General features: G+C 54.1%; 1 protein-coding gene and 1 non-coding gene across 8 annotated transcripts in view; one reads left to right on the top strand and one right to left on the bottom strand.

Annotated features, from left to right (window-relative positions):
• The window catches only part of LOC119849376 (zinc finger protein 420-like), a 3,142,523-nt gene that overhangs the window by 1,375,062 nt on the left and 1,746,585 nt on the right, over nt 1-20,876 (bottom strand). The window lies entirely within an intron of this gene.
• On the top strand, nt 6,002-6,074 carry TRNAK-UUU. The gene has a single exon. It is a non-coding gene; the product is annotated as a tRNA-Lys (tRNA).

Genomic DNA, 20,876 nt, shown 5'->3' with positions numbered 1-20,876 from the left:
GCCCCAGGCCTCTGTGGGAAGCAGGGATGGCTTGGGGGAGAGGGGGGAAGCCAGAGCACAGGGGAGTGGGGGCAGGGCTGGGGCGGAGCAGGGGTGGGAAGAGTTGGGGCTGGGCTGGGGAAGAGGCGGGGCAGGGCAGAACAGGGGTGGGGGCCTGGGGAAGAGCTGGAGCAGGGGCTGGAGCAGCACGCAGCTGCTCAGGGCACCAGGAAATTTGGTGCCCCAAATTTTCTGGTGCCCTACCCAGCTGCGTGCTTTGCGTGTGGGTAAGGACGGCCCTGGGCTGGAAGTGTTAGCTGTTCAGCTGCATCATAGAATCATAGAATCATAGAATATCAGGGTTGGAAGGGACCCCAGAAGGTCATCTAGTCCAACCCCCTGCTCAAAGCAGGACCAAGTCCCAGTTAAATCATCCCAGCTAGGGCTTTGTCAAGCATCAGACCTAATGTCATTAGCTGGAACAGCCTCCTCACCACCAGGCAGTGCTCTCTCCTCCCCCTCTTGGAGCCCCTCAAAGCCTTTTTTCATCCTGTGAGTTACCACACTAAGAATCCTAGTTTTGCTGAAAAAATCATTTCCCAGCAACACGTCTGCGGGGATGTCCTCGAGCCTCCCCACCAGTAAATCGCTTCCATGCCACATGAACTTTTGCCAGGGATACAGGGAACCTTTGTGGCCCCACCCCATAATGTGGGTCATCTGCCCCGTCAAAACACTAGCATCTGGAACTACATTTGGTTGAACCAGAGAGAACTGAGCGGCAGTATCCCTCCACCCAAGATACTCCATGCCATCCATCTTGATTACCTTGATATGTTCCCTGTCGGCTTCACTAGACCCCATGTCCACCAAGCTGGTGTGATCAGAGAATCATAGAATTTCAGGGTTGGAAGGGACCTCAGGAGGTATCTAGTCCAACCCCCTGCTCAAAGCAGGACCAACCCCAACTAAATCATCCCAGCCAGGGCTTTGTCAAGCCTGACCTTAAAAACTTCTAAGGAAGGAGATTCCACCACCTCCCTAGATAACCCATTCCAGTGCTTCTCCACCCTCCTAGTGAAAAAGTTTTCCCTATTATCCAACCTCAACCTCCCCCACTGCTACTCGAGACCATTACTCGTCATTCTGTCAGCTGCCACTACTGAGAACAGTCTAGATCCATCCTCTTTGGAACCCCCCTTTCAGGTAGTTGAAAGCAGCTATCAAATCCACCCTCATTCTTCTCTTCTGCAGACTAAACAATCCCAGTTCCCTCAGCCTCTCCTCATAAATCATGTGTTCCAGTCCCCTAATCATTTTTGTTGCCCTCCGCTGAACTCTTTCCAATTTTTCCACATCCTTCTTGTAGTGTGGGGCCCAAAACTGGACACAGTACTCCAGATGAGGCCTCACCAATGTCGAATAGAGGGGAACGATCACGTCCCTCGATCTGCTGGCAATGCCCCTACTTATACAGCCCAAAATGTCATGTGCCCTTGTTGCCAAGAAGGCCAACTGTTGACTCATATCCAGCTTCTTGTCCACTGTAACCCCTAGGTCATTTTCTGCAGAACTGCTGCCGAGCCATTCGCTCCCTAGTCTGTAGCAGTGCCTGGGATTCTTCCGTCCTAAGTGCAGGACTCTGCACTTGTCCTTGTTGAACCTCATTAGATTTCTTTTGGCCCAATCCTCTAATTTGTCTAGGGCCCTCTGTATCCTATCCCTTCCCTCCAGTGTATCTACCTCTCCTCCGATGCATCCGATGAAGTGAGCTGTAGCTCATGAAAGCTTATGCTCAAATAAATTTGTTAGTCTCTAAGGTGTCACAAGTACTCCTTTTCTTTTTTACCTCTCCTCCCAGTTTAGTGTCATCTGCAAACTTGCCGAGGGTGCAATCCACACCATCCTCCAGATCACTAATGAAGATATTGAACAAAACCGGCCCTAGAACTGACCCTTGGGGCACTCCACTTGATACCGGCTGCCAACTAGACATGGAGCCATTGATCACTCCCCGTTGAGCCCGACAATCTAGCCAACTTTCTATCCACCTTATAGTCCATTCATCCAGGCCATACTTTAACTTGCTGGCAAGAATACTGTGGGAGACCATGTCAAAAGCTTTACTAAACTGAAGGAATAACACGTATACTGCTTTCCCCTCATCCACAGAGCCAGTTATCTCATCATAAAAGGCAATTAGGTTAGTCAGGCATGACTTCCCCTTGGTGAATCCATGCTGACTGTTCCTGATCACTTTCCTCTCCTCTAAGTGCTTCAGAATTGATTCCTTGAGGACCTGCTCCATGATTTTTCCAGGGACTGAGGTGAGGCTGACTGGCCTGGAGTTCCCTGGATCTTCCTTCTTCTCTTTTTTAAAGATGGGCACTACATTAGCCTTTTTCCAGTCCTCTGAGACCTCCCCCAATCGCCATGAGTTTTCAAAGATAATGGCCAATGGCTCTGCAATCACATCCGCCAACTCCTTTAGCACTCTCGGATGCAGAGCATCTGGCCCCATGGACTTGTGCTCGTCCAGCTTTTCTAAATAGTCCCGAACCACTTCTTTCTCCACAGAGGGCTGGTCACCTCCTCCCCATGCTGTGCTGCCCAGTGCAGTAGTCTGGGAGCTGACCTTGTTCGTGAAGACAGAGGCAAAAAAAGCATCAAGTATATTAGCTTTTTCCACATCCTCTGTCACTAGCTTGCCTCCCTCATTCAGTAAGAGGCCCACACTTTCCTTGACTTTCTTCTTATTGCTAACACACCTGAAGAAACTCTTCTTGTTACTCTTAACATCTCTTGCTAGCTGCAACTCCAAGTGAGATTTTTCCTTCCTGATTTCACTCCTGCATGCCTGAGCTATATTTTTATACTCTTTCCTGGTCATTTGTCCAAACTTCCTCTTCTTGTAAGCTTCTTTTTTGTGTTTAAGATCAGCAAGGATTTCACTGTTAAGCCAAGCTGGTCGCCTGCCATATTTACTATTCTTTCTACACATCGGGATGGTTTGTCCCTGTAACCTCAATAAGGATTCTTTAAAATACAGCCAGCTCTCCTGGACTCCTTTCCCCCTCATTTTATTCTCCCAGGGGATCCTGCCCATCAGTTCCCTGAGGGAGTCAAAGTCTGCTTTTCTGAAGTCCAGGGTCCGTATTCTGCTGCTGATAAGAGGTTGGAGAGCCCTCTGGGGCCTCAGGGCTGAGGGCAACCGAGCTAACATGGGACAAGGGAGGTTTACTCTCCTTTATTTGGGACAGCTGCTTTTCAGGTGCCCTGGGGAATTGCAGTGAAAGCACCTTTTAGGATCCCCTGTTTGTCCAGGAGTCCTGAGTCGAGTAACAGGGGAATGGGGAGGTGAATGCCCATCCTCCTTTTTCCCCAGGGGTAAAATGGTGATTCTGCTTTCCACTAACCCCGTACCGCTCTGCCAGTTGTTTATGTTTAATTGCAGCCTGGTACTGCTCAAAAGAGTCTACAAACTCAGCCAATCCATGCATTGCATCCACCTTTCCCCCCACAAATACTGTTTTACATCATCACTGCACATATTCAGGAATTGTTCTTGAGTAACCAAATCGCACATTTCTTCCAAGCTTGCAATGCCTTTTCCCCTCACCCACTTATCTAACTAATCTCTCATTTCATTTACATAAGCCACATTACTCAATCCAGATCTCCTCTTAAAACTGCTGAATTTAACTCTGTAGGTTCTCGGTGTAATCTGAAACTGTTTCAAAACCAGTTCCTTAAATTTACCATCGTTCGAAGCATCATCAATTGGCATCTTATTGAATATGTCCAGAGCTCTGCCAGTCAATTTTGTTACCAATGTGGTCATTTTTTGATCTTCCGGAATTGCATGAAGGATGCACAGACTCTCAAAGGTGATGAAATATTCAGCAATATCACTGGATTCATCATACTGCGGACATAATCGTTCCCATTTATGGATTTTTCGGGACTGAAGCCAGCTGCTCTTCAACTCCACTACAGTCAGTTGATGCTTCTAGGTCTCAATCTGGGCTTCTATTTCTCTGTCTTTTAACTCCAGGGCTTGCTGGTCTGCAGCCATTTTTTCATCGGCCTCCAGCTGCCTGAGTTCCAGGGCTAAACTCTGGATTTCCATGGCTCTTTCGTGAGCAGCTTCCTCCCTGGCTGCCTCTGCCTCCATAGCCCTTCTGTGTGCAGTCTCCTCCCTGGCTGTGTCTGCTTCTTTGAGCCTCAAGTGAAAATCATGGTCCTTTACCTTCTCTTCTGCTTCCACTCTGGCCATCTCTAGTTTTGTAGCTGTCTCACTGGTATTCATTTTCCTGCTTTCTTGTGCTTATTTCCCTCACTCAAAATAAACAAACAGAAAGTAAAAAACCAGTAACCACTTTGTCTGTTCTCCAGCCACCACACTCAAAACTCACTTAAAATCACTACCAGAGTCTCAAAGCAATCAGCTGAGCACAGATGCTGCTCGACTACACCACTGTGATGAGCTGGATCTCAGAAACCCCCTTGGGCTGCCACCTCATAGGCTGGGAATACCTCTGAGCCCATTTTCCCTGCCTGCTTCGGTATCCTGTCTTGTTGAGCCAAAGACACGCTAGTCTGCTGCAAAGACAGACCCAGATCTGAACCATGGCCCCCACAAGCTGCAGACTTAACTGAAAACAGCTTCAGAAGTGCTCCTGTCTCTAGCTCCCGGTTCCCAATGGGTTCCAAACCCCAAATAAATCCCTTTTACCCTATATAAAGCTTATACAGGGTAAACTCATAAATTGTTCGCCCTCTATAACATCGGTAGAGAGATATTCACAGCTGTTTGCTCCCCCAGGAATTAATTACTTGCTCTGCGTTAATTAATAAGTAAAAAGTGATTTTATTAAATATAAAAAGTAGGATGTAAATGGTTCCAAGTAATAACAGACAGAACAAAGTAAGTTACCAAGCAAAATAAAACAAAAACATGCAAGTCTAAGCCTAATACAGCAGGAAACTCAATACAGATAAAATCTCACCATCAGAGATGTTTCAATAAACTTCTTTCACAGACTAGTCTTATCTCTAGTTTGGGCTCAATCTTTTTCCCTGGTACAATCCTTGTTCCAGCTCAGGTGGTAGCTAGGGGATTTCTCATGACTGAAGTCGCCTTTGTTCTGTTCCACCCCCTTATATAGCTTTGGCACAAAGCAGGAAACTTTTGTCTCTTTCCTGGGGAAAAGCCCCAGGTTTAAGATGGATTCCCGTACCAGGTGACACGGTCACATGTCCTGTGAGACCCCAAGCCTTCATTCTTCCCGGCCTGACTCACAGGACGGCTTGCAAGTAGACAGAGCCATTTACAGTCAATTGTCCTGGTTAATGGGAGCCATCAAGATTCCAGACCACCATTAAAGGCCCACACTTGGCATAATTACAACAAGACCGCAGAGTTATATTTCATATTTCTAGTTTCAGATCCAAGAATGAAACATTCATACAAAGAGGATGAACACACACAGTAGATTATAAGCTTTGTAATGATACCTTACAAGAGACCTTTTGCATGAAGCATCTTCCAGTTACATTATAGTCACACTCATTAGCATATTTTCATCAAATCACATGGAGTTCAACATCGCAGCAGGGAACGTGTTTCACTGCGGCACCTGGGAGCCATTGAGTTTCATGTTCAGGCTTTGGTATGAGTTCCTCCAGGTTTCTCTTAGGCACACAGGGATCTTAGCAGGTGCTCTCGATATAGGAATGGCCCAGATATGATAAAGTGATGGGGATTGCATTTTCCTTTTTTTTTTTTTGTATTTCCAATGACATTTCTGTTTGTGATTTCGTTTTGCTTTGTATAACTGTGCTTTCTCCTGGATCCGATATTTAACTAAAAAAATAATAAGGCCTCAGGGTACTGCATGGAGGTGCAGGTTGGGGCTAGGACTGGTAAGAGAGCGAGAGTAGCAGGTTTTCTGTATAGTTTCTGCCCTCTTTCTCTTGATTAGTTTCTCTTCTGCAGCAAACTTGCTTTATTTGCACTTGAGCCTGACTAGCGCAGTTGGGAGAGCATCAGACTTTTAATCTGAGGGTCCAGGGTTCAAGTCCCTGGTCAGGCAGAAAAGGACCCCGTCCCCTTGTGATAGCGCCACAAGAACTTCAGAAGGCATCTTTTGATGACCCTCCTTGACTTTTCTTTTTCAGGACTTGGCCTTTCCTAGGAAGGGCCTTTTACTGCCTGGGACTGAAGGAGCAACTTCCTCACATGCCCGCTGGACTCACAGTCTGGAGAAAGAAAGGCCTCTCGGCCTGCAGCGAAGCGCTCTGTGCTGACTTGTTGAGCAAATCCAGGGCTGGCCAGAGTGGCACGTTCCCACAAGGTCCCCCCGCCAGAAAGACCGTGTTTCCAGGGACACAAGGGGTGTGGCGTGGAGCTGCCCCCCGATCCATCTGTGTGTCCCCCCCCCAATCCCCACCACTACTACCACCACCGCTGCCCCCTCCAACACCCCCACTGGGTGTATACCATCTGCCTCAGCTCCTGCCTTTGGACTCAGCTGCTTGCTTGGCTTGCCACGCCCTATTTCCACCCTTTGGGCCAGAAGCAGCAGCCAGCCTAAACGGATATTGTGCAAGCGCACGTGGGCACACGTGCCCCCACCCCTGGACTGCCCACCCCACAGCTTTGCCCTTGCAACCTGCCCCATTTGCCCTTTGCAGCTTTTGCCCCCCCTTACGCCCCAATCCCCCCTTACTAGCTTCAGTTTTTGCCTGCCCCGCCCATTTCCTTCTGCGGCCTTTGTTTGTTTGCCCCGCCCCAGCCTCTGAAGCTAGCCCCTTGGTTTCCCTGCCCTACCTCCAGCCCACTTAGCCCCTCACTCCGTGTGCCCATGTCCCCTCCCATGCGCTTGTGCAACTCCCCATTTTAGTTTGAACCCTCTTCACTGCACCCCCAATGTTGTTGTATCCCCCCCCTCCCCTAGTGCACCAAGAGGAGCCGGAATTCCACCTTGTGTCGGTGACTGACCCCAACCCCTGATTGCCCCCCGTCCAGCCCACCCCTTTTGGCGCCCTCCTCCCCTGCCTGCAGCCTAGCGGGGAGGAGTGGTCGACCTGCTTCCCCTCTCCCCTCCTCCTTCTGGTGTCACCCCTTCCCTCCTTGCTCATGATGGATGGGGATGAGACGGGTGGGACCCCTCCAGCAGCCCGAGCTGCCCCTCCCCCACCTGCCCCTCCGTCACCCCCCCAAGCCTCTACCTCTGCTGCCGAACCACCTGCCATCGCCTGTGCTGGGGCACCAGCAGCGACGGGCACCGGGGTGACCTCCACTGCTGCCACATCTCTCACCCCCTCAGATTCGGGGGGAGCCCCCCCAGCTGGCGGAAAGGGCCAGGGGAAGAAGAAGGGGAAAGGCCCCGCTAAAAAGACCAGGCCCTCCATGGCAGAGGCTGCCCCCAATGCCCCGGCCCCACCGCCGGCTGGGGCGTCCCTCCCCGCTGTTCCCTCCACCAGCTCTGCAGGTGTCCCTCCCCCGGCCCCCAGAGCATACGCCCAGGTGGCGGCAGCCCCCCCGCCTGCCGCTACGTCATTTCTCCAGCCCACCGCCTCCGCTACCATCTATGGCGGCCGGGGCCCCTTTCCCACCATGACCAGGAAGCACGGCGTCCGTTGCCTCCTGGTGCCCGCCTCGCCCCACGTGGAGACCTATGTGCGGGCGTTGGCGAGGGTGGTGGGGCCCACGGCCATTGTGGCGGCCTCCAAAATGTATGGCAAGGTCGTCTTCTTCTTAGCATCGGAGGCCGCTGCCCAGGAGGCGGTGGAGAAGGGCCTGGCGGTGGGGGGCGTTTTTGTCCCCTTAGAGCCGCTAGAGGACCTGGGCGTCCGCCTGGTCCTGACCTCCGTCCCTCCCTTTCTCCCCAATGCCGCCTTGTTACCCGCCCTTTCTGCCTTGGGGAAGCCCATCTCTGTCATCAGCCCTCTCCCGTTGGGCTGCAAAGACCCCGCCCTCCGTCACGTCCTCTCCTTCCGCCGGCAAGTGCAGCTTCAACCGCCAGCGGCGCCGCGCGACGGAGAGGCACTCGAGGGGTCCTTCCTAGTCCCCTACCAGGGGACCCCTTACAGGGTGCATTACTCCACGGGGGAGGCCCAGTGCTACCTCTGCCGGGCGATGGGCACGTCCGGAGGGACTGCCCCTTGGCCAGGCAAGGAGGGGCATCCGGGACCCCCGAGCCCCGGCAGGGCACCGGCCCCGTCATCGCCGGTGCCACTGGCTGCCCGGCGCCCAAAACCACCCCTCCTCCTTCCCAGTCCACCATTGCTCCCGCTCAGGCCCAAGGGGCACCTCCCCCACTATGCCCAGACGATCGGGAGAACCCCGCCCCCACTGTTTGCAATCTGGCGGGGCCTGTGGAGGAGGGTGCGGCAGGGACAGCGCCAAGCATGGGAGAGGGCCCGCCCCAAGGGGAATCTTCCCTCCCTTGTGCTGCCCCACCGTTACCCCCTCGAGTCCCTGAGCCATCGCCTCTGCCCCCTGACACAACCCCTAATAGCCAGACCCCGGATGATGCCATGGAGGGCTGGGCCCTAGTCAAGGGGAAGCGGGGCAAGCGGAAGGCTCGAGCTCCGCTCCTCCCATCTGACGCGGAGGCCCCCCGGAAGACCAGGAAGGGGGGCACCGATGCCGAGCCTTCCGCTCTACCCACGGGTGTGCTCCATCCACCAGAGCCGGCTGGGGAAGACGTGGCAGCACTGGAAGGCGGTATCTCCCCTCCACGGGAGTCCCTCCCCTCCAAGACCCCCGAGGCACCATCTGAAACCCCAGTGTGCCCCGAAGTAACCATCGCGTCAGGTGCCGGCGGGGAGAATCCCGGGGTAGCGGAAAACAATTTCCCCTCTATATATGAGGAGATCGAGGCCCTGGGTCTGACCCCGGTCACCCGGGGGAGGACGACCCTATGCCAGCGGGCCTCGATATAGGCGACTTCACTCCAGCCCCCCTTTCCCCATGCTCCCTCCCCCTAACCATTGCTTCCGCTCTCACCTCCGAGGGGCCCCTGGACTCCTCCATCAAGCTGGCTGCAGATGGCAACCCACTGAGGGCCGCCGAACCCCTTGAGGCGACGGCCAGTGCCACGCAGCCGGGACCTGAGCCACCAGGGGTACCCCTCGCTGGTGAGGAGCATTCGACCTCCTTCCCGGGAGAGGGTCCTACAAGAGAGAGTCCACCTCCTGATGCCGTGGCTGCCAAATCCACCATAGAGCCTGCGCCCGGTATCACTGAGAGCCCTCTCCCCACCCAAAATCTCACCTCTAACCTTGCCCCTGCCCCTGTCCCATCCACCTCCCGAGATGTTATTGCCGCCCCTGGGGCTGTCTCCTTCCCCTTGCCAACAGATGACCCCCAGGGAGCGGCCTTTGCGTTTACCCGTCCCGACCCACCAGGGGCTGCTATCCTCCCTCCGCCACCCCCTATCGCCCCAGCATTTAAGCCAACTTATCAGGAGCCCCGTCGGGGGTCTGCACCCTGTCTGGCCGTCTCGGTGGGCCACGGGGCTGTACCAAGGGCGCCATCGGGGAGTAATCAGGAGACCGTAATCCCAGCCCCCCATGAGCTGCGAGAGGAGTTGTGGGAGTTCCTAGAAGACGTCCGTGGCTCCCGCAACAAAGTACATCTTGCCCTCCAGCGATGGGGGGACTTTAATCAAATCCTCTGGGCCGCAAGAGCCCTCATGGGGGAGGGTAAAAGGACCGGCAGGTAGGGCGCCATGGCCTATCAGCGGGTCCACCTCTTCCGTGACTCCTTACTCACCTACGGGGTGGGTCACGGACTGCTGCGCGGCCCGTCGGGAGCCGCAAGCGTCCCTGCCAGCGAGGATCACCCCCAGCCCTCCTCATAGCACCTCTTACCATTGCAACATTGAACACCCATGGCTGTAGGATGAGTCTCCGCAGGTCCCAGGTGCTCTCCTTCCTTCGGGAGGGGAGGTACTCTGTGGTTTTCCTGCAGGAGACCCATACGGATCCGACCGCCAAAGACAGCTGGCAGCTGGATTGGGGGGACAGGGTCTACTTTAGCCACCTCACAGTTCGTATGGCTGGAGTGGCGACCCTGTTCTCCCCCGACCTACAGCCCGAGGTGCTGGGGGTCGCGGAGGCTGTGCCGGGCCGCCTGCTGCACCTCCGGGTCCACATGGAGGGGCTCATAGTCAACCTCATCAACATCTATGCCCCAGCAGCGAGCCCGGAGCGGCTGCAATTCTATCAGCAGGCGTCCGCCTTCCTCGGCACCTTGGATCCTCAGGAGTGCCTGGTCCTGGGAGGGGACTTTAACACCACCCTTGAGGAACGGGACCGCTCGGGGACCGAGCAGAGCCCGGCCGCCGTCGCCGTCCTCCAGGAGATAGTCGAACACCACTCTCTGGTGGACTTCTGGCGCGACCACCACCCGGATGACACTTCCACGTTCACCTTTGTCCGGGTGGAGGCCCATCGGTCGCGCCACTCCCGGTTGGACCGCATTTATTTATCACGCTTTCATCTTTCACAAGCCCACTCCTCCAGCATCCGGCCGGCCCCATTTTCTGGCCATCATTTAGCCACCGTGACAGCCTCCCTCTGCGCGGAGAGGCCGGGGCCGGCCTATTGGCATTTCAACAACAGCTTGCTGGAGGATGCGGGCTTCGTGGCGTCCTTCCGGGAGTTCTGGCTGGCCTGGCGAGGGCAGCGGCGTGCCTTTCCCTCGGCACGGCAGTGGTGGGACTTAGGGAAGGTGCGCGCCCAGCTCTTCTGCCGTGACTACACCCGGGGCACCAGCCGACGGAGGGATGCAGCGATAGAACAGTTGGAACGGGAGGTCTTAGAGCTGGAGAGGCGTCTGGCCGCCAGCCCCGAGGATCCACCCCTCTGCGGAGCGTGCCGGGAGAAGCGGGAGGAGCTCCGGACCCTCGAGGACCATCGGGCCTGGGGGGCCTTTGTTCAATCCCGCATCCGTCTCCTTCGGGAGATGGATCGCGGCTCCCGCTTCTTCTACGCCCTGGAGAAAAAGAGGGGGGCTAAAAAACATGTCATCTGCCTACTGGCAGAAGATGGCACCCCCCTCACGGATCTGGTGGAGATGTGTGGGAGGGCGAGAGCCTTCTACGCAAGCCTTTTCTCCCCGGATCTGACTAATCCTAACGCTTGCAGAGTGCTCTGGGAGGAGCTCCTGATGGTCAGCGCGGGCGACCGAGACCGGCTAGAGCTGCCTTTCACTCTGGCTGAGATCTCGAAAGCCCTCCGTCGCATGCCCACCGATAAATCTCCGGGCATGGACGGGCTGACCGTGGAGTTCTACCGCGTGTTCTGGGACATCCTCGGCCCAGACCGTCTGGGCCGAGTCTTTGCAGAGCGGGGTGTGTATCTTTGTAAATGTAATACATGGTTTAAAAACAAGCATGTTTAATGATTTAATTTGCCCTAAAGACTTGGGATGCATTCGCGGCCAGTACAGCTAGTGGAAAAGTCTGTTAATGTGTCTGGGGATGAGACGGAAATCGTCCAGGGACATCTCAATGAACCTCTTCTGGAGGTACTCCCAAATCCTTTGCAAAAGGCTTCTGGGGTGGGCAGCCTTATTGCGTCCTCCATGGTAGGACACTTTACCACAGCAGGCCAGTAGCATGTAGTCTGGAATCATTGCATAAGGAAGCATGGCAGCGTATGGTCCCGGTGTTTGCTGGCATTCAAGCAACATCAGTTCTTTATCTCTGTGTTATCCTCAGGAGAGTGATATCATTCATGGTTACCTGGTTGAAATAGGGGAATTTTATTAAGGAGACATCAGAGGTGGCCGTTCCTGCCTGGCTGTTTGCCTGTGGCTGAAAAGAAATCATCCCTGCTGATAGCCACACGGTGTGGGGAGGGGTGAAGAGATCATCCCAGAGAACTGGGGGTGGGGGGGGGGAGTGTTAGTTGGATTTGTGCTGCACATTAACCCGAAAACATCAGCCCCTTCTTTTAAATGACCAATGTGTCTTTTTCAATCTTACTCTCCTTTTTTTTCCTCCCACAGCTGCAAATGTTTCAACGCTGGAACTAGCATCTCTGTCCCAGAGGCTAGCGCAGATAAGAAGGTGAAAAAACCACCCTTGTGATGAAACGTTCTCTGAGCTCATGCAGTCCACCCAAACTGAAAGAGCCCAGCAGAATGCATGGAGGCAAACAATGACAGAGTCCAGGAAAGCACAAATGAACATGAGGACAGGAGGGACGCGTGAGAGAATAGATTGCTGGAGCAACAGGAGAGGTGGTAGGATGAAGAGGAAAGGTGGCGGCAGCATGAGGAAAGGAGGTAGGATGCAATGCTGAGGCTACTGGAGGATCAAACTGGTATGCTCGGGGTATGGTTGCAGTGCAGGAAAGTCACAGACCGACACTGTAGCCCCTGTGTAACCAACCACCTGCCTCCCCAACCAAGTTCTATAGCCTCCTCACCCAGATGCCCAAGAATGGGCGGGGGGCCCTCCGGGCACCCAACCACTCCACCCAGAGGACTGCCCAAGCAACAGAAGGCTGGCATTCAATAAGTTTTGAAGTGCAGTGTGGCCTTGTGCTTCCCTCCTCTCCCACCCCTCCAGGGCTACCTTGGCAGTTATTCCCCTATTTGTGTGACGAATTAGTAAAGAATGCATGAATTTGAAACAACAATGACTTTATTGCCTCCACAAGTGGTGATCGAAGGGGGGAGGTTGATTGGCTTACAGGGAAGTGAACCAAGGGGGGTGGGGGTGGCTCATCAAGGAGAAACAAACCGAACTTTCACACCGTAGCCTGGTCAGCCATGAAACTGGTTTTCAAAGTTTCTCTGATGTGCTCTTCTAACTGCCCTGGTGTCTGGCTGCTCATAATCAGCAACCAGGTGATTTGCCTCAACTTCCCACCCCACCATAAATGTCTCCCCCTTACTCTCACAGATATTGTGGAGCACACAGCAAGCAGTAATAACAATGGGAATATTTAGTTTTGCTAAGGTCTAACTGAGTCAGTAAACTGCGCCAGCACACTTTTAAACATCCAAACGCACATTCTATCACCATTCTGCACTTGCTCAGCCTATAGTTGAATAGCTTCTGACTACGGGTGCCTGTCCAGGGTGCCTGTGTATGGCTTCGTGAGCCATGGCATTAAGGGATAGGCTGGGTCCCCAAGGATAATAGACATTTCAACATCCCCAAAGGTTATTTTCTGATCTGGAAAATAAATCCCTTGCTGCAGCTTTTCATACAGACGAGAGTTCCTGAAGATGCAAGCATCATGTACTTTTCCCAGCCATCCCACATTGATTTTTTTTGAAATGTTCCTTGTGATCCACTAGTTCTTGCAGCACCATTGAAAACTCCCCATTTCAGTTTATGTATTCATTGCCTTGGTGGTCCAGTCCCAAGATAGGGATATGCGTTCCATCTATCACCCCACCACAGTTAGGGAATCCCATGGCAGCAAAGCCATTCACTATGACCCGCACATTTTCCAGAGTCACTACTCTTGATAGCAGCAGCTCATTGATTGCATCGGGTACCTGGATCACAGCAGCCCCCACAGTAGATTTGCCTACTCCAAATTGATTGTTGACTGACCGGTAGGTGTCTGGTGTTGCAAGCTTCCATAGGACTCTCGCCACTCGCTTCTCAACTGTGAGGGCTGCTCTCATCTTGGTATTCTTGTGCTTCAGAGCAGGGGAAAGCAAATCACAAAGCTCCATGAAAGTGCCCTTACGCATGCAAAAGTTTCGCAGCCACCGGGAATCATCCCAGACTCGCAACCCTATGCGGTCCCACCAGTCTGTTCTTGTTTTCCGGGCCCAGAATCAGCATCCATGGCATGAGCCTTCCCCATTGCCACCAGGATGGCCAATTTGCCGAGGCCTGTGGTTTGAGAGAAGTCTGTGTCCATGTCCTCCTGGCTCTCATCACCGCGCTGCCATTGCCTCTTCTCCTGCTTTTGCAGGTTCTGGTTCTGCATATACTGCATGATAATGCATGAGGTGTTTACAATGTTCATAACTGCCGCAGTGATCTGAGCGGGCTCCATGCTTGCTGTGGTATGGCATCTGCAGGACAGCAGAGTTGCAGGGGAAGCAGTTTTGCAGACCTACTGCATCATGGTGCTGCCAGGACACAACAGCTGAGTGGGCTGCATGCTTGCCGTGGTATGGCGACACAAGAGCAGCCGAGCAGAGTTGCAGCGGAAGTGGCCCTGCCAGACCACCAGGAGGGCAGAGTGCCAGTGGAAGTGGTGGATGATGATGGTCATATAGAGGACCTGCGAGGTGGATTCATAGCATCAGGAGAGCAGAGAGGCAGTGGATGACGAAGACAATGGTTAACTGTCCTACTGCACCACCTGCTGAAAGCAGTATGGCACCCGCATGGAAAAAAGGCACAAAACGATTGTCTGCCGTTGCTTTCACGGAGGGAGGGGTGACTACTTACACGTACCCAAAGCCACCCGCTATAATGTTTTTGCCCCATCAGGCATTGGGAGCTTAACCCAGAATTCCAATGGGAGGAGGAGATGACTGCGGGAACTGTGGGATAGCTACCCACAGTGCAACGCTCTGAAAGTTGACGCTAACCTCGGTACTGTGGATGCACTCCGCTGAATTAATGTGCTTAGTGCATTAATGAGGGGACACACACAATCAACTGTATAATATCGCTTTCTAAAAAATTGACTTCTGTAAATTCGACCTAATTTCGTAGTTTAGATTTACCCTAAGTAACTGCAGAGTTAGTGTAGTACCAGATAGTTAATTGCACAGTCTTACTTCTCTAGTCTCACTTTCTGGTCTCATTGATCACTTGGGTAGAAACAGCAAGGGTTTGGTGCGGGTTTTTTGTTTTGTTTTTTTTCTCCATTTTCTCCTAAGGAATGTGTGACCTTGAGCATCTTAATTAAATTCCCTCTGAGTCAGGAAAATTCAATCTCCTTGAAATAGGTGGGGAAGTGGCCTGTTTGTATAACCTAAAATAAAGGAACCTTTATAAAGCAGTTTCTTCTTTAAATATGCTGGGATAAAAATAGTAAATAGTGAATTCCATGGCCAGACACCAGGCCAGGATCAATTGATGGGGCCAGGATCAATTAATTGCAGAAGAAACAAATTCTTGGAAAGTAGGTGTAATTTGTCTCCAAACCTTTCTTATTCTCATATGTGATCAGGGATTCTCTTCTAGAGGGCAGAGTTAAGGTTATCTGGGCATGTACCATCACTCTGTATTCCCTGTTTTTCCAGAGTTTGAGTTTTACTGAACTTGATGTTCTGGAAGGGTAAGAGATATTCACAGTCAAAGTTAACTCTCTGTTAACAAAGACTGTTTTGGCAAATAATGAGACTAATCCCTCATTGCAATAATTCCACGGACTTCAATGTTCTCTTTCCCCATTTCTAGTTCCAAAAAAATAAGCAAATTAAAACAATCTAGAGAACTAAAATGATGTGAGAAGGTGGAAATTTTAGTAGCTCAAATAATTCAGTTTCTGCTGTATCTCGTGCGTGTGTAAATGGCACAACACGTTAATTTATAAGCACATCTTTCTTAACTTCTTTAAATATCATGTAGTACATTAACTATATCAAGTGGGTTGTTCAATGCCATGAGGTTTTCATGCATTGCCCGAAGCATATTTTTCATATTATTTAAATGAACACAACTCATTGAACATAAAATTGTGTATTTCATGCTGTGAAGTGTGTCGGTAGCTCAAATTATTAGGTTTATTTTCTCTCTCTGTGTGAGAGAGAAACAACAAAATAATTTAGTAATGCTGAAAACGTTCCCTTTTCCTCCAGAACTGCCTTGGAAACACCTTCCCCTTGTAGATTAATTGGCCCCGTGTCTCTATGAGGAAAATATTGTTTCTATGAAAAACAAACAATTTTTTTAATTAAAGGGACTGAGACAGAATGGCCACATGATGGCTACAGAATGTAAGGAATTCAAAGCAACATGTTTCTGGTTTGCACATTGATGGTGAAAAGGGATTGAACCCAACTCCCCTCCTTTCACAGACACAATTGTTTAATTCTCTGAAGTCAAACATAAGCTTAAATGTTGTACTTAGTACTCTGCCTTGTAGCTTCAACAGCCACAGATGCAAGATGAATTACAGCAGCCTTGACCTTATTTAGGCGGTTTTCACCTAAACGTTCAAGCAGCTCCCAGTAATGTCCCAAGCTCCCCAAGTCCCATTGACAGCTGAGCTCTTCCTGCCCATTGAGCCCAGCAGAGACAGTGGGTGGTGGGTGAGCTTGTACCCAAATAACTGACAGAGCCAAGCAAAGAGCAAAGAAATGTTTGCTTCAGTCACTAGGTCTCTGTTTCTATTGCTCACTCCCTGTCCCCTTCTCTGATAATGAGCAACGGTAAGAGAAGAAGAGGTTAAAACATGTGCTAGGTGTTAGCTAGGTTTGGATGACAAATTGAAAACCATCACAGCATCCTCTAGTCTTATTGGGATCCGGGAAGTGGGTGGGCGAAGCCCGTCCACTGCTAAAGGATCCCCCCCCAGCCTAAAAGGGGGATCCACAGGACCTAGATACCCAAAAAATTCCGGGAGACAACTAATAAAACAACAGGGACAGGAGTGCAGTCAAAGGGTCAAAAGAAGGGAACCGGACGGGGACACCGAGCAGAGAACCCCGAACAGCGCCCACTGCTCCTCAAAGGCATCAAGGGAGTCAGAGGACGCCCCCCAGAGGAACTCTGCCCGGATACGTGAACGGACCGAGGATCGGAAATAGGCCCTACAGTCACAGGAGACTCCATCGGCCAACCTCCTCACTCTGGTTTTGTAGATGGCCATTTTAGCTAGGGCCAGGAGGAGGTTGACCAGGAGATCCCGGGACTTTGTGGGGCCACGGATAGGGAGTGCATAAATGAGAAGGTGAGGGGAGAAGTGCAACCAAAAACGTAATAAGATATTGGTGAGGAGTCGGAATAGGGGCTGCAGCCTGGCACACTCCAGGTAGACATGTGCCAGGGTATCCCTCACGCCGCAAAAGGGGCAGGTGTCTGGGATTGTGGTGAACCGTGCCAAGTACACGCCCATGCTCACGGCTCCGTGAAGGAGCCGCCAACTGACATCCCCGGCGGGCTTTGGGACTAAGATGGAATATAGGCTGGCCCACCGGGGCTCTTCACCCTCCAAAGGTGGCAGGAGGTCCCGCCATTTTGTATCGGGGCGGGACACGAGGGTGCGGGCGTGAAGGGTGTGGAGCACGAGCGTGTAGAGATATTTTCTTGGCGCGGTTTGAAAACAGACCGGCTGCATCTCGTGCAGCCGGCTTCTAGTGAAGGGGTGAAGGGATCGGTTGGGTCCACGGGGCAGGGGTCCAATTAAAAGGTCCGGCGGGCCTGGGGTAGTGGGTGGGCGGGGCGTGCCCTCGTGCAGGACCCGGTCGAGATAAACCCGAGCAGCGGGCGGCAAAGCGGCCTTCACCTCCTGAAGTATGCGTCGGGGAGTACAAGGTCTGGAAAGCCCCATGCGCTGAGCGAAGGTTAGGGGATCCAGCCAGTCTCCCCGGTCATAGTCCAGGAGGTCTCCGACTCTTGTGACCTCTGCCAGGACCAACCTCTGGCGCACCGAGCGGGACTCCGCCACCTGCAAACGGAGCTGGGGGTTGTGTAGCAGGGGCTCCGCGAGGAGATCTGCCCCCTCGGTGGCTGCCACGGACCTGGTCGTTGTAAAGAGTTTCCAGGTCCGGAGGAGGTCCTGGTAGAAGACCGGCAGCCCGGAGAGGTCTCGCGGAAGACCTCTCGGATGGAGATAAAGGAGCTGTCGGTCGTATCGGAGCCCTTGGAAGCGGCGCAGGAAGGCGTGCGCCAGTATGCTCCACGCCGGACTACCTGCACCATAAAGGAGCCTCTGCAGGGTCTGGAGGCGGAAGACATGGACCTGAGTAAGCAGACATTTTAGGCCCTGCCCTCCCTCCTCCACAGGTAGATGGAGAACCCCTGCAGGGACCCAGTGCAGTCCTGACCAAAAGAACTCCAGAATCGATGTCCGCAGGTTGGTCAGGAAAGCCGGGGCCGGGACCAGGGTGTTGAGCCGGTACCAAAGCATGGACAGGACTAGTTGATTAAGCACTAACGCTCTCCCTCGAAGGGAGAGGCACCGGAGTAGTCCTGTCCATTTCCGGAGCCGCTCTATCACCCCGCCCTCTAAATTCTGCCAGTTCTCCGGCGGAGAGGGATGCGTGGCAGAAAGGTAAACGCCCAGATAGAGCAGCGGACCCATGCTCCACCGGATGGCTTGAAGCGCGGGTGGGAGGGAGCTCGCCTGCCGCCAGTCCCCTACCACCAAGCCAGAGCTCTTGACCCAGTTGACCCGCACAGAGGAGGCTGCTGAATAGATGGCCTGGCAAGCCTCCACCCGCACCAAGTCGCCCGGGTCCTGGACCACGAGGAGCATGTCATCAGCGTACGCCGACAGGACCAGCCGCAGCTCCGGCTCCCTCAGCACCAACCCTGTCAACCTTCTTCGGAGGAGACAGAGGAAGGGCTCGATCGCCAGAGCGTACAGCTGGCCTGAGAGGGGGCACCCCTGCCGTACTCCTCGCCCGAAGCTGACCGGTTCGGTCAGGGTCCAGTTGAGCCTGACCAGACACTCTGCGGAAGTGTACAGCACCCGGAGAAAATTCACAAACCTGGGTCCGAAGCCAAACGCCTGCAGAGTGCTCAGGAGATACCCGTGATCCATCCTGTCAAACGCCTTCTCCTGATCTAAGGACAGGAGGGCGAATGACAGACCATCCCTACACCCAAGTTCCAATAGGTCCCGGACCAGATATAGGTTGTCGAAGATGCTGCGGCCCGGGACGGTGTAAGTCTGGTCTGAGTGGACCACGTCCACCAGCACGGACCCTAGCCTCAGGGAGATGGCTTTTGCCACGATTTTGTAATCCGTGCTGAGGAGCGAGACGGGACGCCAATTTCGTAAATCGCGGAGGTCCCCCTTCTTCGGCAATAAGGCGAGCACGGCTCGCCTGCACGAAAGAGGGAGGACCCCGCTCTGCAAAGACTCGGCCCAGACGGTGACTAGGTCTGGGCCCAGGACGTCCCAGAACACGCGGTAGAACTCCACGGTCAGCCCGTCCATGCCGGGAGATTTATTGGTGGGCATGTGACGGAGGGCTTCCGAGAACTCGGCCAGAGTGAGAGGCAGCTCTAGCCGGTCTCGGTCGCCCACGCTGACCGTCGGGAGCTCCTCCCACAGCACTCTGCAAGCGTTAGGATCGGTCGGCTCCGGGGAGAATAGGCTTACGTAGAAGGCTCTCGCCCTCTCGCACATCTCCACCGGATCCGTGAGGGGGGTGCCATCTTCTGCCAGTAGGCAGATGATATGTTTCTTAGCCCCCCTCTTTTTTTCCAGGGCGTAGAAGAAGCGGGAGCCGCAATCCATCTCCCGAAGGAGACAGATGCGGGATCGAACAAAGGCACCCCGGGCCCGATGGTCCTCGAGGCTCCGGAGCTCCTCCCGCTTCTCCCGGCACGCTCCGCAGAGGGGTGGATCCTCGGGGCTGGCGGCCAGACGCCTCTCCAGCTCTAAGACCTCCCGTTCCAACTGTTCTATCGCTGCATCCCTCCGTCGGCTGGTGCCCCGGGTGTAGTCACGGCAGAAGAGCCGGGCGCGCACCTTCCCTACGTCCCACCACCGCCGTGCCGAGGGAAAGGCACGCCGCTGCCCTCGCCAGGCCAGCCAGAACTCCCGGAAGGACGCCACGAAGCCCGCATCCTCCAGCAAGCTGTTGTTAAAATGCCAATAGGCCGGCCCCGGCCTCTCCGCGCAGAGGGAGGCTGTCACGGTGGCTATGTGATGGTCAGAAAATGGGGCCGGCCGGATGCTGGAGGAGTGGGCTCGTGTAAGATGAAAGCGTGATAAATAAATGCGGTCCAACCGGGAGTGGCGCGACCGATGGGCCTCCACCCGGACAAAGGTGAACGTGGAAGTGTCATCCGGGTGGTGGTCGCGCCAGACGTCCACCAGGGAGTGGTGTTCGACTATCTCCTGGAGGACGGCGACGGCGGCCGGGCTCTTCTCGGTCCCCGAGCGGTCCCGATCCTCAAGGGTGATGTTAAAGTCCCCTCCCAGGACCAGGCACTCCTGAGGATCCAAGGTGCCGAGGAAGGCGGATGCCTGCTGATAGAATTGCAGCCGCTCCGGGCTCGCTGCTGGGGCATAGATGTTGACGAGGTTGACTATGAGCCCCTCCATGTGGACCCGGAGGTGCAGCAGGCGGCCCGGCACAGCCTCCGCGACCCCCAGCACCTCGGGCCGTAGGTCGGGGGAGAACAGGGTCGCCACTCCACCCGTATGAACTGTGAGGTGGCTAAAGTAGACCCTGTCCCCACAATCCAGCCGCCAGCTGTCTTCGGCGTTCGGATCCGTATGGGTCTCCTGCAGGAAAACCACAGAGTACCTCCCCTCTCGAAGGAAGGAGAGCACCTGGGACCTGCGGAGACCCATCCTACAGCCACGGGTGTTCAATGTTGCGATGGCAAAGGGTGCCATGAGGAGGGCTGGGGGGGGATCCTCGCCGGCAGGGATGCTCGTGGCTCCTGGCGGGCCGCGCAGCAGTCCGTGACCCACCCCGTAGGTGAGTAAGGAGTCACGGAAGTGGCGGACCCGCTGGTAGGCCGCGGTGCCCTGTCTCCCGGTCCTTTTCCCCTCCCCCATGAGGGCCCTTACGGCCCGGAGGATTTGATTAAAGTCCCCCCATCGCTGGAGGGCAAGCTGGACTTTGTTGCGGGAGCCACGGACATCTTCTAGGAACTCCCGCAACTCCTCCCGCAGCGCATGGGGGGCTGGGGTTATGGTCTGGTTGCTCCCCGATGGGGCCCTTGGTACAGCCCCCTGGCCCAGTGAGACGGGCAGACAGGGTG

Source organism: Dermochelys coriacea, chromosome 28, assembly GCF_009764565.3.
Source record: "Dermochelys coriacea isolate rDerCor1 chromosome 28, rDerCor1.pri.v4, whole genome shotgun sequence".
Classification (NCBI taxonomy): domain Eukaryota; kingdom Metazoa; phylum Chordata; order Testudines; family Dermochelyidae; genus Dermochelys; species Dermochelys coriacea.
The sequence above is the reverse complement of the archived record's forward strand: the minus strand, read 5'-3'. Positions and strand labels throughout refer to the sequence as shown.